Here is a 16,299-nt window from a genome sequence, read left to right as displayed (position 1 = left end):
TTTATCTTGTACAGAGCGACCATGAATATTAATGTCTGCTAGTATTATGAGATGTCGAAATTGGTGAAACAAGTAAGTGAAAAAGACAAGAGGAATGACGTAACCGGGACAGACGTAGATTGTAGCCACTGTTACTGCAAGATTTCGAAGATTCTTAGGTCACTAGGTGCTCTGGTAACTGACAATGCAGTGCAATAGAGTGGTTTCTTTTAGCCATTTTACTACGTATTCCGATTGCAGCACTGCCTTGAGGCTCTTGCATTAATGTCCGGGCAATCACAGCGATTCTTATATCGGATAAGACATATATGTAGTTGGTTTGAGCATAGTCTCTCTTAGTAGAAAAATGTGGATATTCTCCTCAAGTAGTAATTTTCTCAATGTGATGCAAAAGAGTAAATGTTCACGAAAAGAAGTGCAGGAGCCATAATCGCATAAAACATGAACTTAGACTGTAGTGTCTCTCGATATAATGTGGAAATGAACATAGGACCAAGAATAAGTAGCATACAGCTTGACTTGAAAGATAGCTGAAGCTGCTGCAATAACGTGATCCAGAATAAGTTGGCGTTGAAAAGGAAATATATTTTGTATGATAAGCGTAATGTAACGAAGACAGTTTTCAACAATTAATGGAGTTGTAATGGATTGTGATACTGGCACTTTTGAGTCTGTAGTCCGTAGTGGGACAGTCATCTCAGGACCTTCCGGATTTGCTGCTGGTTTAGCTTTACATTTATAGTTATAGGTCGGATGTGTGTCACTGGAACAAGTAGAACAGTGCGGGGCCCTTCTCGTATTTGGACAATCTTTGGTTTTGTGAGTGCCAGTTCAGTATCCACATTTCGCATCGTTAAGACATTTAGCAGTTACATGTTGATTATAAACTTGGCACCACTCACACGTAATTGGCAGAGGGTGGTTTGTGCGAGATGGCTTTACCCGGTGACGCTTTTGTAGATAAATGCGCCCTCTTGCAACAGAATATCAATGGATGCTTGGGAAGTGGTCAAAACTCATACCATATATGTTGCACCGTTATTATTTTTAATGCGGATATATTTTGAGACTTCAATTCGCTCAGCTTTTAATTCTTCAAGTACTTCCTCATCAGTTATTTCCGATAAGATATCTCAAATAACTACTGACATCATGAGTGTTCTGGAAGATAGAGGATTTTGTTTGACTCTGTCTAGCAGCTTAGATAATTGGGCAGCTTTACCAAAAATGTCGTAAATCGCCTTATTACAAAGTGTTGTACCGAAATTTTCATCTTGTTATTATCACCACCCGTGGTGAAGACAATCTGATGAATACTGGCTTTTGGTAGGTATTTAATGATTTTGTTAAAGATATGACGAATGTTACTACACTTAGGATCGAAATTGGCCAGAAGAAATGAGTATAGTTAGATCGAGCAATGGTGGCTGCATATGACTGTTGCTTAGCAACAGTGGAGATGGTCGGTTCTGGATTCTCTGGACGTTTGATAAAGGTAGGAGAACGAGAGCGGGATCTCTTATCGATAGACTCTAAATTACCCTCCGAAAGCTGTTGGCTACGCCGAACACTTCGGGGATCTCTTTTGGCATCCGCCAATGGTTTAGGTGTAGGGCCGTGAACTAATCACGGTAGCTTATGCATGCTGCGATGAAGAATATGCACCGCATAAGGTAGGGTTATACGGGTAAAGAGCACCCCGTTCGGATAGGTGGTACAGCCCAAACAAAGCGACAAAAGAGTTGGTCAGAATGTGAATACAATAACCTTCAAGAAATTTAAGATAAAACCCTTCAGAAGGTGAGGACCTTCTGCCAGACACCTAAGTGGAGTATCAGTACTGACCTCACAAGTACTGACCTCACAAGTCCTTTGCAATACTTGATCACTGCATAGTACAGTAACTAACTACAAGAGGAGTTAGGTTTGAAGTATGAGCCGTTGGCTTTTTTTTCTGTACGTGACTACCCATTCCGGCTAGAACCCTGTTAGAGAGTTACGCCATCTCTTAGGGAACTGAAGCATGGAAAAGTAGATGTGGATGACTTTGAGAGGGTCTCAGAGTTCTTTATTAAATCTTGTCCCAATTATCAAAGACTTAAGGACCTTTACAGGCCGGTTAACATCAGGCAGGTTAAGTGTGACAAAGTTATTACATGGTGTGCATGAACGTTAAGTCTGGACAAACAGAATGAGTAAATATGATGCAACTTAGTTGTCATTATATAAGTTTATATGCTTTGGAGATGAGGACGATGAATGTGGCGAGGTGCATGATCATATCCCAACACAGGGGAAAGTTGTAGACGAATGAAGTTATCTTCTTGACTAGGAGCTACTCTAGGCATTGATGAAGACAATGGGAGCCCATGTTATTTGTGGATGATTTATTGTGCAACATGGGATGGACAGATGAGCAGAAGATGGTGATGAATTTGATAGTCTGCAAGTAACTCCAGATCTAGGGCATCAGGAGGTAATGTGTAGAAGTACAGAGTATATAGGAGTGATAGTGGTGGATGGCGATGGATAGAGTGTCATATGATGCATAGTAGTCAGAAGTAGAGGATGGTGTGCTACATAACGATTGCGTATATAGGTGAGACGTAACTTTTCGAGATGAAACTGTAGAGATGGAAACTGAATGCAGTTGTATAGCTCTGCTGTTTGGCTAGGTAACAAAGATGACAATGCAAAGCTTCTGTATAACAGGTTAATTATAAATAATAAGGCATTTGCTCTTGAAGAACTACAACAAAGTAGTGCGACGCCATCAAAGCAAAAGGAAATTCCGAAGAACGTGAATACAGAATTTGCAACACTACCAGTGGTTAACCAAACCCCGATTTCAGTGAGTGAATCTACCTGTGCAGAAATGCCATCGTCCGATAACAAAAGAGGAAGGAAGATTACCCGGGCGACCTTGCCACACCCCCAAAGAAGCAGAGTGTGACTAACAAAGGAATGCAATGGAACATGTGGTAAGTTATCTACATCTGATCTTGAAGAAATGTGTTTGTGTAGTTCAAAAATAGCAACTGGTCTTATAAATAATAAAGACTCTCTAAAATATTCTATCAAAATGCTCGTAGCTTACGTGGTCGAACATGTGATTTCTTTTGTGGTGTGTTAACTAACAATTACGATCTAATTGCAATCACTGAGACATGGATTAACGAATCTCATTATGATGCTGAGTTATTTGATAACAGATATACTGTGTTGAGACAAGACAGAAACTCTGTCAAAACCTGTAAAACAAGAGGTGGGGGTGTTCTTATTGCAGCCCTAACTAAACATTGCATGTTCTTATTGGACAGGTGTGATGATAATAGACTGAAATAATAATGTCTTCATTTCCTCCACGTTACCATGATGATCGCCATGTTTTTTTCTAAACAAATGCATGAATCCAAAGGAATACTGTTAAGTCTGCTGTTAATAATGACAGACAGTTAATTAGACAATTGAAAAATATTTTGAAAACAAAGTAAAGTTAGTAAGAAATGGAACAGATTAAGAATATGGGGCCACTATTTAGAAAATTTACAAGTAAAATTCAGTAATTCATGAAGTAACATCTAAGGAGCCTTTTTCTACAAGGACCACATCTCTACGTAAAGTGATAAGATAGACATTCCGTAAGAAATGGCAGCGCCATTACCATTTAATGCATAATGAACAAAAGCAATTATACGCAGTGTAAAAACTCCGGTTTGTAAAAGCAGATCCGGTTTGTAAAAGCAAATACAGACTGACGAGCTGTCGGCACAATGAAAACAGAACAAATATACTATTTATCTACAAGGAAAAATCGCTGTCCAGTTTGAAAATAATGTTAATTATGTTGGCCCATTCAGATTTCTTACACCCACGCTTTAAAATATGAGTTACATTGGATACAAAATAAAGAAATAAACAATCAAAACAAAAAAGGACACTAAACTTGTAGCCATATGCGTCCTGAGAATTTTCAATCTGGATCAATTTCTGATCGGTTAAGTTTTAAACACTAATTCAGTAGGTCTACACATATGCAATGTAATGTGTGATACTGATGGTACTAAATAAAGATTTCCCAGAATTATTTAAATTTAATATCCAATAATAAGCAACAAATACACAAAATTTGTGATATCAGGGGAAACATTTCGGTATCAACGCTTGTCATATTTTATTACATTATTTACCAAATTGCTTGCTTTTCCTATCTTTTTTGTAGTTTCATTCATTGGATTTTTTTTATACATATGTTTTTTTTTTAATCTAATGTTTGTAATCCTGAAGTTAATACGTCACTGCTTTCGCTTTGTAGTTAGGTTTTTAAACCATGTTGTTTAGAAAATAAAACTGCCATCACCATGGCAACGAGAAGGATGTGACGTCACACTATTTCAGTCTATTATGACTGCTTGATTGCCAAAATAAACAGTGAGGGGAAAACCATATATATTTGTGTTGTGTATTTCTCACCGGGATCTATTATTGAACTGCATAATGATTTATTTACTCGCCTTGAAATTAATTGTCCTCAAGGTTGTCCTGTGCTCCTAATTGGTGATTTCAATTTATCGGAAATACACGGTACGGGATTTAATTTTGAAACAAGCTCTTCTAAATGTAAGAATGTATATGAATTTATATCTTATAATAATCGGCAATCATTAAATAATGTGACGAACGAAAATAATCGTACATTAGATCTGGTTCTGTCTAGTATAACGAATATAGAAGTCAGTAGGGAATATTGTCCTCTAATTCCAGATGTACACCATCCATCCTTAGTAATAAACGTTATGCAGCAGGGGTCAGCGAAGATTAAAAAGAAAACTAATATATCAGGATATAATTTTAGGAAAGCTAATTTCTTAGGGTTGTAGATTGAATTCTCATCTATTGACTGGAACTGCCTAAAGAAATATGAAAACTTCAATGACCTAGTTGATAACCTCTATTATATTATTTACAGTGTATTTGACAAGTGCGTGCCACTTAAAAGCAACACAAGAACAGCTTATTCGTGCTGGTTTACAAATGAAATTATCAAAAAAAAAAAAAAAATCAAAACTAAAGCAAGGTATCATAAAAAATACAAATGTAATAAAGAAGTAAATTATCTCAATAAATTCAATGAATTGCGTAAGGAAATAAAGAAATTAAGCTGGCATACAGAGCGTTCATACAAGATTCTGAAAATAACATTAATAACAATACTAATGAATTGTGGAACTTTATAAAAAATAAAACTAAGCATCTTCCTGGGGGGAAATTAAATTATGAGGAACGCGAACTCTATCGTAATGATGAAATAGCCAATGCTTTTGAACAGTATTTCTCGTCAGTATATGTGCCAGATACAGGTGTCACTGACATTCCTACAAACAATTTATTAACTTATGTAAATAACAAACTAGAGTCACTTAGTATTGAGGAAATCACTCAATCTGAAATGGAAATGGCAATCAAAAAATGAAAGCCCAGAACTGCTGTTGGCCCTGATGGAATACCTCCATATATCGTAAAGGGTTGTTTAGATGCGTTTACGTATCCGCTAAGGATTGCATTCAATCTCGCTTGAAAAACATGCGTTCTTCCGGATAAATAGAAATCATCTATAGTTTGCCCAATACCAAAAACCAATGATAAACTCGAAATAAATAACTACCGGCCTATATCAATTTTGCCTACTTTTGCAAAGATATTTGAACAAATCCTATATCGACGGATAAGTGGCCATATCCAACCTGTAATCTCACCATATTAAGATGGCTTTATCCCACAAAAATCAACAAGAACAAACCTTGCACTTATCACAGACTTTATAGCAAATTCGTTAGATGTAGGATGTCAGGTTGATGTAATATATATAGATTTTGAAAAGGCGTTTGACAGAGTCAATCACAAGGTACTATTACATAAGCTAGGTGAATATAATTTCTCTTCTTCCTTGATCAAGTTCTTTTCATCATATTTAAATAATCGAAAACAAACTGTTATCTACAAGGAATATAAATCATCTGATTATATTGCATATTCTGGAATTCCCCAGGGCTCTAATCTAGGTCCATTACTGTTCCTTTTATTCATTAACGATCTCCCTGATCATATATTATTAAGTAACAAATTGCTTTTTGCTGATGACCTCAAAATATACGGTAGGATAAGGACCATCCATGACTGTCTCGATTTACAACGTGACATGGAAAATATTGCTAATTGGTGTTCTCTTAACAAACTTAATGTAAACATAAACAAATGTAACATTTTATCGTTTACCAGAGACAAAAGTCAAATAGAGTTTGATTACTCAATGAATCAGATCTTACTAAATAGATTAAATTCAGTCAAAGATCTTGGAGTTATATTTGATACGAAACTGACATTTAATAACCATATAGAGAACATAGTTAATGAATCTCAAGATGTTAGGGTTCATAATTAGAACTGGAAAGGAATTTTACAATAGTACCACACTAACAAAAATGTATTATTCCTATATCCGATCAAAACTGGAATATGATGCTGTGATCTGGAACCCATCACAACAGCAATACAGACACCAACTGGAAAAAGTCCAATCTAAATTTATCAAAGACTTGACATACAAGACAACTGGAATCTATCCATATTATGAAAATTATCTAACATTAATAGACAACTTCTGTATCCCTACACTTGAACAAAGGCGAAATGTGACAGATATGATTTTTCTCCATAAAATAGTACAAAACGAATTTAATTGTACGGATCTCATATCAACATTAAATTTTAATGTCCCGGCACTTAAAACTCGTCCTGATAACTCTGGTATGTTCTATTGCAAAAAAGCTAGGACCAACGTATTATTGAAATCACCAATCTGAAGAATGTACTCTATTTATAACAAAATATGTATCGAAACAAAGAAATAGATATATGTAATATAAACTCTGTTTAAGAAAACTATTGTAAATGTACTATGTAATACATCAACACTATAATTGGGCTTATGCCTACTGTGTTGATGGCAAATAAATAAATAAATAATTCTGAATGTGTCGTGGAGTCTCTCGCAAAGTCTGAACATTTTTGACTGGCTGAATGAGATCCTTTTATATATATATATAAAGCTTTGGTTGGAATAAGGTGTCGTCAAGCCACCGGACTGGAGACGAAGCACCATATGATAATCCGAAAGGCTTTTTTGTTTGTTTGTTTGTTTGTTTGTTTCTATTGCAGGTCCAGGAGGGGTTATGATGGCACGGACGTACCCCAGTTCTTTCATGGACGCCGGGGCAACAGGACGGCAGAACAGCCTTTTTTTATTATTTATTTTATTTATTATCATTCAGTAAAATACTATTTTATATTATTATTAAAACTAACTTAATGTATTATCTACTAGAAGAGACATGCCGAAGAAAATCTTATTACACAATATTATCAATGAAATTACGTAAAAGTGGGAAACTTTAAAAACTATTGAAATTCAATGTGAACAAAAATAGGTTAAGCACTTACGCAAAGGTTAGTTTGATTTTGCACTTGCTACGCTTTTGCAGTAAATTGTACATTAGACACGTCATTTGGTAAAGGTATTGTAATATACAAAAGACGGTATGAAATTTTATAATCATTTTTTATTGTGTATAAATATACGAGATCGCTGTTTCACCTATCGTACACCTTCTTTACCAATCCTGGAACTATCAGTGTTCGTCTCCGTGATCAATAACAAATTTGGCTACGTCTTGTCTTGTACGATAAGTGAATAGTCATACCATAACAAACAGTGATTAGATGTGTCTTCAAGAGAAAGTTTATCATCTTAAAATTGTTCCGCGTTCTAGTTATTTGGGGGTGTAAAGCTAACCACTCCACTCAGATTAATTCGAAAAACATCGATTTCACAAGGAAAAACATCGAAAAACTTCGATTTCGAAAAACATCGATATGTCAGACAAAAGTAAGGAACCAAAATAAGTAATCTATATATACTGTATATTTCTGAATTAAACTCATTTGACAGCAATTAATCGGTTCCAAAATAATAGGCAACAAGTTTTCAACACATATATTTATCATCCATAACTAGTGGCCTGGTTACATCAACAACAATCTCGACTAACTCAATTCGGCTGTCCTTTGTTTTATATATAACTAGACCTCATTTAACGTCTTCTTCTTTCACTTGATACAGGTTAAGAACTCAAACCCAACAGAATTAAACATGATAATGTTTAACTTTCTATATCGAGATCGGTATAGAGTTATTAGGGAAACGAAACCCAATAAATGGTGAATATTCAGGTAAGAGATAACAATAAATAGAAATTGTTAATTAAGATAACACATAATTATCATACATCCGATCACTTCTACTCTCCACATCCATATTCCTCAATTAATAAGAGTAATTACGCTCTCTATTGAAATTGATATCAGTTGTTATTATCATCGTTTTTTTCAAATTTACGTTTTCTTCCTTACGCCAATTGAGAGAGTGGATTATGTAGCTTATCTTGGAGTCACTCTGCAGTCAAACCTATCGTTCGGTATTCATGTCAACAGAGTAGTTGGTGAGGCTTTCAGGAACCTAGGCTTTACGATGAGATTGGAAGTGATTTTCCTAACACTAATGTCCTCAAAATACTATACAATGCCTATGTAAGGTCTAAGGTACAATATGCAGCGATAATATGGGGATCTAACTGTAAGAAATATATAAACGAAATCAAAAACATTCAAAATAAATTTGTGCTATTTCTAACATATATAGAAACAGGAATATATTCATAATTTGAGAACTATGATGATCTTCAGAACAAATATTCATTACAATCATTTGAAAGCAGTAGAACTCATTTAATTTGTCTTTCTTACATAAAATAATTCATAATGCAATAGATTTAGAATATTTGTTATCAGAAATCAAAATTCATGTCCCACATAGAGCAACGAGTCCCCATTATGGCATATTTCATCTCTCAGCACAAAGGACTAAGGGATTGGATGTATCGCCTGTCAGAAAAATGTGTTTGTTGTAGATATAAACCTTTTTAGTTATAAACAAAATGTTCATTCTAAATAAATTAGCTATATATCATACGGTGTGTATTTTAACGTATAAAACATCCATTTTGCTATCATATTATTATGTTATTGTATGTGTATTTTAAAGTGTATTACCATGCAATTATGGAAAGCTGTAATTAGGCATTTGTCTGTTGTTTTTGCGAAATAAATAAACAAGTATAGAAACGAACAATACTAACCTATATACTGTTCAACTCAGTAAAAACAACAAAAAAAGTGTAACATTTAATATATATAAATGACGCTATGTATGAGTTATATTTTTTTGCAGTGTATTAACCATCCTGTTAACCTATATTGAGTAGCATCCTTTGAGATCTGGCAGTTCTTAGTCTCCACCTGGGTACTGAATTTCTTCTCAATCGGCCGAGTACATTCCCTGTGAAGATTGTTCTTGTAGTGGAATCAACCATGTTATGCTATAGTTAAAAATGAAACATTTTCTTCTGAAACACGGACGGCGTTTTCAAAAAATTTTACTCTAAGAAATTTCACCCTCAAAAGTAAACTACCTTTTGTGGATTTTTCATAAGATATGACTTGTAGTGTATATTAGTGTTATCAATGAAAACATTTATTTATGAAATATGAACAAAATCGATTGAGCCGTTTTCGAGAAAATCGTCCGAAAACAACTCACCCCTGCAATAAATTACCCTCTGTTGAGTTTTCAAGACAAATGAGTTACTCCATATTGCCAAGTTATTAATAAAGTATTTATTTATGAACTATGAACAAAAATTGGCTGAGTTGTTTTTAAGAATATTGTTCGAGAAGAACTCATCCCCAAGAATAAACTACCTGTTTTCTCCAGTATATAGGTCAATATTGGCGCGAACCATACTAATCTATATATCTTTCAAATTAGTATTTAAAAAAGGCATATTTTGATATATTGGAACACAGTGGATCAGTAGTAGAGTGCTTACCTCTGGTGTGTGGAGTCCTTGGTACGATCCCCGACCAAGTAAGTTTGTGGTGGATAACATCGTGTCAGTGGATTTTCCCGAGGTACTTCCGTTTCCTCCCACTATCTCATTTCACCAATTTCTCCATTACCATTCACTTGCTTTAATCATCATTTCCTTCAACCTAAAGGGCATAATCGTGGGACGTTAAACTGGAATATTTTATTTCATTTTGATATATTTTGATATATATAGATGGTGCTACCTACGTGTCTTCTTTCTTATGAACCATCTCTTTAAACTAGCTATATTCGGTAGCATTATTTTGAACTCACACTTCATACTCCACAATTTCAGCTCTATCGGTTTTTTTTTTTTTTTTTTTTGCCTCAAAGTGGAATTGTTACATTTGTCACTCCCAGGGAAGATTCTTCTTGCTGTCAAATCAAAAAATAAATCTTTTTTTTTTTTTTTTTTTTTTTTTTACATTTATCATGGAAATCAGTACATTTGTACCTAAAATACCTCGAAGTTGGAAAAAATTCCCATAAAGCTGAATTTTTCAGAGTAATTTTCTTTGTTAGTGTACTTTGACATATCAAAAGTCCCCTACTCTCCGACGCGTGCTTTCTCTCAAAATGGAAGACAAAGATGGCAGCCATGAAATTTCAACTTGACGACTTGGAGCGAGCATACAGAAAAGACTGAAACTATTTTTTAATGATAATTATGTTGTTAAATTTCACTTTCGGCAGGTTTAAATTTGTTATAGGCACAAAAGAATTAAAGCAAATATCACAATTTTTATGTTTGGAGACATTTATATTAGAATAGAAGTCAGAAGTGAAGAAATAAATGTTGAAGATAAAAGTTGTAGATAATTTAGTCCCTGAAATCTTGAAATTTTATATAGACCAAATAACAAGAAGGAAGAAAGCCAAAAATGCTCCAAGCATTCAGCGTAAACATAAAATCATCGCTCATTCAATCATGTCTGCATATCGACCATGCTCCTTCTTGAGTCCTGTTGTATTAGGAATTGGAATATACTGCGAAAGGCAATATGTATCTTGAAATATAATAAATGTGACTTCTAGTGTTGGCGTATCAGTACCGTACGCAGAATTACAGATATTTGAATATTCTACAACGAAGGTTGAATCTAATTACGATCCAGACACATTTATCCAGTTTGCATTTGATAATGCGGATTTTAATAATAAGACTCTAGATGGTAAAAAAAAAACATATTTCACAGAATGAGGAGAATGAAATTTTGTACTCTGCCTGAAAGAGAGGACGAATATTCCCCGATACCACGACTAATTGATCTACCCACGAAAGATGAGTTTGCGACAGTATAAAACTTGAAATATTAAAAAAAAAGAAAAAGAAAAAGAGAAGAAAAACTATAATAATAATAATAATAATAATAATAATAATAATAATAATAATAATAATAATAATAATAATAATAATAATAATAATAATAATAATAATAATAATAAATTTTATTATAGAAACATCTGAGAACATCAGATGTATTACAATCGTCAGAAATAGATAGAAGTTGAAAATTTTAGGGTTACATATATAACATACCATAATATACCATAATATAAACAAAGATCACTGCATAACAGACGCAGACATTTTAACTATCAATTTTGAGTTCAAAAAATTCTTCAACACTATATATATACAATTATTAATAAGTAATTTCTGTACTTGTTTTTTAAAAGCCAGAAATGGAAGTTCTCTTAAAAATATAGGAAGAAAATTATAAAATTTAACTGACATATAGTAAAAGGTCTTTGTGTCTTACTATATTCACATCTGAATAATCCTAAACGGTTCCTGTTTCTAGTTTGATAAATATGAGAGTACCCTAACTCATTGTAAATATGATTGTTTACCTTGATGTAAAGCAAACATTGGTATATGAAATTGCAGGTACTGTCATAATTCCTAATTTAACAAAACTTGACCTACAATGTGGACGACTAGGGAGACCGAGCATTAATCTTACACATATCTTTTGTATTTTCAATAGGCTTTTAATGGAGGACTGATGACCCCAAAGTATCGTTCCATAACTTAAATGACTGAATTTGCGCATAACAAACAGTTTTAAGTATCTTTAAACTTACGCACAATCTTAATCTACGTATTAGATAAACTCCGCAAGCTGATTTCAAAGGGATTGCAAGCTATTGAAATTCGAGACGAAACATAACTTCTTCTAAATGAAATGCAGATAATGCAAAGAGCACAGATATCTGATGCAATCTGGATTGCTTGCGAAATTCTTCTGGAAAAAACACCATCTTCGAATGGTTTTAACCGGAACGTAACTGGACAAACGAATAGCTCCTTCCATATTACCAAGATGAAGGCTCTGCTTTTCATAAATTTGAATGCTTTCAACATAAATACAATCTATACAACCCAGAAGATGGCGGTAGACGAGTGTTTAAAACATAACTAAAGAAGCTGTATTGTGACATTTGACCAACCACTCTCTATCAAAGCCGGTAGAGATTGTCGAATCATAAGGATGTGACAGTGATCTTCGAAGTAGTTAAGTTAGATGAGCTCACATTCTAACGTTTATTGATTTGATGAAATATATGTGGGCAGCTTTCAGCCAAATAGATGAAAGTATTTTCGACAACCTAAGAACTAAACTTTCACTGTTTATGAATAATACCGCAAGAACAGAAGAAAGTTTGCTTAGCAGCAGTTAAATGACATCCTTTCAAGAAGTAATAGTTGTTTAATAAATGAAGGCTGAAGAAGTTGGATGTACAGCTAGCTCGTAGGTGCAGCATATTGAGCAAGTGAAAATTATATTACTGTTTATTAGATCTGAAATTACTGGAGACCGACAATTGCATTTACTTGCCACAAACCTCAAGCTGGCTTACTTGCATGCGGCGGGTCGCATAAATTATGCCAAGTGTACACATTTACAGTATTTGTCCAACAAATGGAGGACTAAAAAACAAGAATGAATCTAAATGAATACGAGAAATTGATATGTAGTTTCTTTACAATCCGCAGAAGTGAATCTTTTTGAAGTGAAGTGTGGACTCACACGATAATTGATCAATGTCTTATGCGTCCAATGAATATATTAGGAGGATTAACACAGGGCAGAGATATTACAGAGAGAACCCACAGTGGATATTGACGATGGCAGTTTGTCTTAATGTACGTGAAGAACTTGAAAAAATTGTGATATACTCCTCTTCCATAGAACAACACGTTGAACTTTGTGAGTCTCAAGAAAGTCGTTATAGACAGGACATTAACACCTTTCACCAATGGATTGACGCTCATTCACCATTTTCAGCACAAGGTTATCCTAAATACCTCATATGTGTAGCTACTGGTCTTGAATCAAATAAAGCAACAAACTGTGACCGAGTAAAGGAAGTAGGAACAAGCATAATCAATAAGATGTGTTGCAAGAGTTTTGGTGATTTAAAGCTGACGCGGAAAGATTGTGTCACTCCTATTTCGACATCGAGAAATATTATTAAAGTTGCTGAAGATGTGCTGCAGATCAACCCTCTTCAGCTGTTTAGTCGCATAGTCTGCGTTTTAAAATGTCAAACTGATCTTTCAAAGTATTTGTCGTATGAATTAGCACCGTTTCCGCCAGCTCTTTTCGATGAATTCTTAATGAGAAAAACACAAAAGTGAAACTTGTTCGACGTAATTGAAGATATGCGATGTGTAGACTGTCCTACTAACTCAAAGTTTGTCATTGATGGTGGATTTTTACTGCATCGGGTGGTTTGTCTCCTCAAAAACACCAGCACCTGCTATTACGTACAACTTTTGTGAGAGATACGTGTAATGAGTACAAAAGCATTTCTCTTCATCACAACAATTATTGTTTTTGATAGATATGATTCCACAAGCACAAAAACACTAGAAAGAAAACGTCGGTCATTGAAAAAGACATAGGCTCATATTGCTTGTCTACCAGAATTTAAAGTAACCTTGAAACAGGATGAATTTCTGAGAACCTCTAAAAACAAGAACAGATTCAAAGCAGAAGGTGATGCCGATTCCTTAATAGTGTCATCTGTGTATGAGATTACCTGTAAATACCAGAAACTTGTCAGTGTTCTAAGCACAGATGTAGATTTACTTGTTATCCTGCTGGCCAGGACAGTACCTGAAACTGTAGTTTTCTTCTTTATGCGAAGCTCCAGCTCCAGACCAAATAAATATTTTGACATTTCAGCGATTTAGAATAAACTTGGGACACTGAAGAACGACATTCTTTTCCTCCACGCCATGACAAGCTGTGATGCAACATCAGCTCTGTACAAGAAAGGAAAGTCCATTTAAAGTACTTCAGAAGAACTCTGAACTTTCGGAAGCGGTAAAAACGTTCAATGAACCCAGTGCACAGTCTGAAACCATAATCAAATTTGGAGAAAATTTCTAGTAAGCTTTTATGGAGGAAACTTTTGTAACGGCCTAAACAAACTTCGTCTTGTTCTCTTTTCAGAATAAGTGTCTCGGGAATCGATTTCAGCGAATTTCCAGCTATTAACGCTACCTCCATAGGCTGTTGCTTGTCAACACTCGCTGAGGGTATACTACCAAATACAGCAGTGGCTAGGAAATCCTCTTGATTCATTCGACTAAGGATAAACTGTAAAACGAGGACAATTACGTCCCATTCCAACTAGCCTAAAAGGTGTATCACCTGAACTTCTTACTTTGATCAGATGTACTTGTAAGATTACTGCAAACAGCAGCTGTTGAACTAAGTGTGAATGCCAATCTGCTGGTCTGCAATGTTCTCAAATGTGTAAAAACTGTCTCTGGATTGAGTATGAAAATACAGAAATCGTTTATGAATCTGAGAACGAAATTGAAGATGTAGAAAACTTTTTAATTTTTAAATAATGTATGCATAAGGTACATAATAAGGTATATAATTAGGTATATAATAAATCTTATGTAGAATCTACATCAAGGTACGTAAAGACAAAGTAAATACATCATTTTTAAACCCATAAAATTAACTTCAACTTTTATTCAAACAATTTTCCTCATTTCTAATTTCTCTCCTAATATAATTGCCTCCAAACATAAGAAGTGATATTTGGTTTGACATTTTTTATACATATAACAAATTTAAACCTATCAAAATTAAAATTTTACAAGATAAGTATCATAAAAATTTAATTTCAGTCTTTCCTGTATGCATATATACTTGATACGTATCCAAAACGGCATAAAGAAGAAAGTTACTGTCGCCCAAAGTCGTCAAGTTGAAATTTCATTGCCGCCATCTTTATCAGCCATTTTGAGAGAAAGCACGCGTCGGAGAGTAGGGGACTTTTTTCTCATCTTTTTCCTAAAATGCCTGGACTATAATTCTTTAGTAACGTAGTGGTAAGTTTATTCTTTGTTATTTCCATTTTTATTTTCGCAAATAATGTTGTTGGCCAAACTTTCATAAAATTCCATTCATTAGTCTGATCTTCGTCCTCTTCAGTAATTTCAAAACAATATTTTCTATCATAACAATCGTTAAAGTAAGTATAACTTTTAACCATAATTTATTTCAAATGTACAGACCTTATTAAAAGTGTCTTTTTTCAAAACAGAAGAAGCCGAGTTCCCTCGTGGTTATGTATGTGCCTTCGTTTCAGGGACATGACTTCGATTATCAGTAGGACCTCAAGTAGTTTGAATTCCACGTTAAGCTGTACTTTTTATATGACCTCGATGCTGAAAGGGTCGCTAAGTTCTAATTCAATCAAACATCATTAACGAGAAGTCATTTTTTTCTTATTTAGAGAAAAATATTCAATCAATATATATTAATGAAAGCAGGAAACAACTGATTTAAACTTATTTTTACATGCCTGATCCTCTATATGTGCGAATTCAATAATACAGGAAGACTGAAAAAGTAAAAGACTGGACCGAAACTAGAACCCAGGATCTCCGGTGTACCGTGTCGATGCTTTAACCACTACGCTACCCAGTTTGCTTCCCAGAACAGCCACAACTCTCTCACTCCTGAAGTTGGTGCTTTCCACTCAGACTTGTATCACAGCCTCGCTGCTGTGCTTGGAAAATCCAGTGTCCAGTGCGTACTGGTTAGTTAACGCATCGGCACAGCATATCGGAGATCCCGGGTTCGAGTCCGATCATTTACTTTTTCACTCTTTGTGTGTTATAGTCAATTTATGTTCATTCTCCTAAATTAATATCTAAACCAATGAAAACATAAATATCCTGTTCTACAGTCTTCTACAGCAAATAACTTTTCATATAT

The sequence above is a fragment of the Thermobia domestica genome, chromosome 17 (genome assembly GCF_964235325.1).
Source record: "Thermobia domestica chromosome 17, izTheDome1.hap1.1, whole genome shotgun sequence".
In the NCBI taxonomy this organism is placed as follows: domain Eukaryota; kingdom Metazoa; phylum Arthropoda; class Insecta; order Zygentoma; family Lepismatidae; genus Thermobia; species Thermobia domestica.
This window is presented reverse-complemented; position numbering follows the sequence as displayed.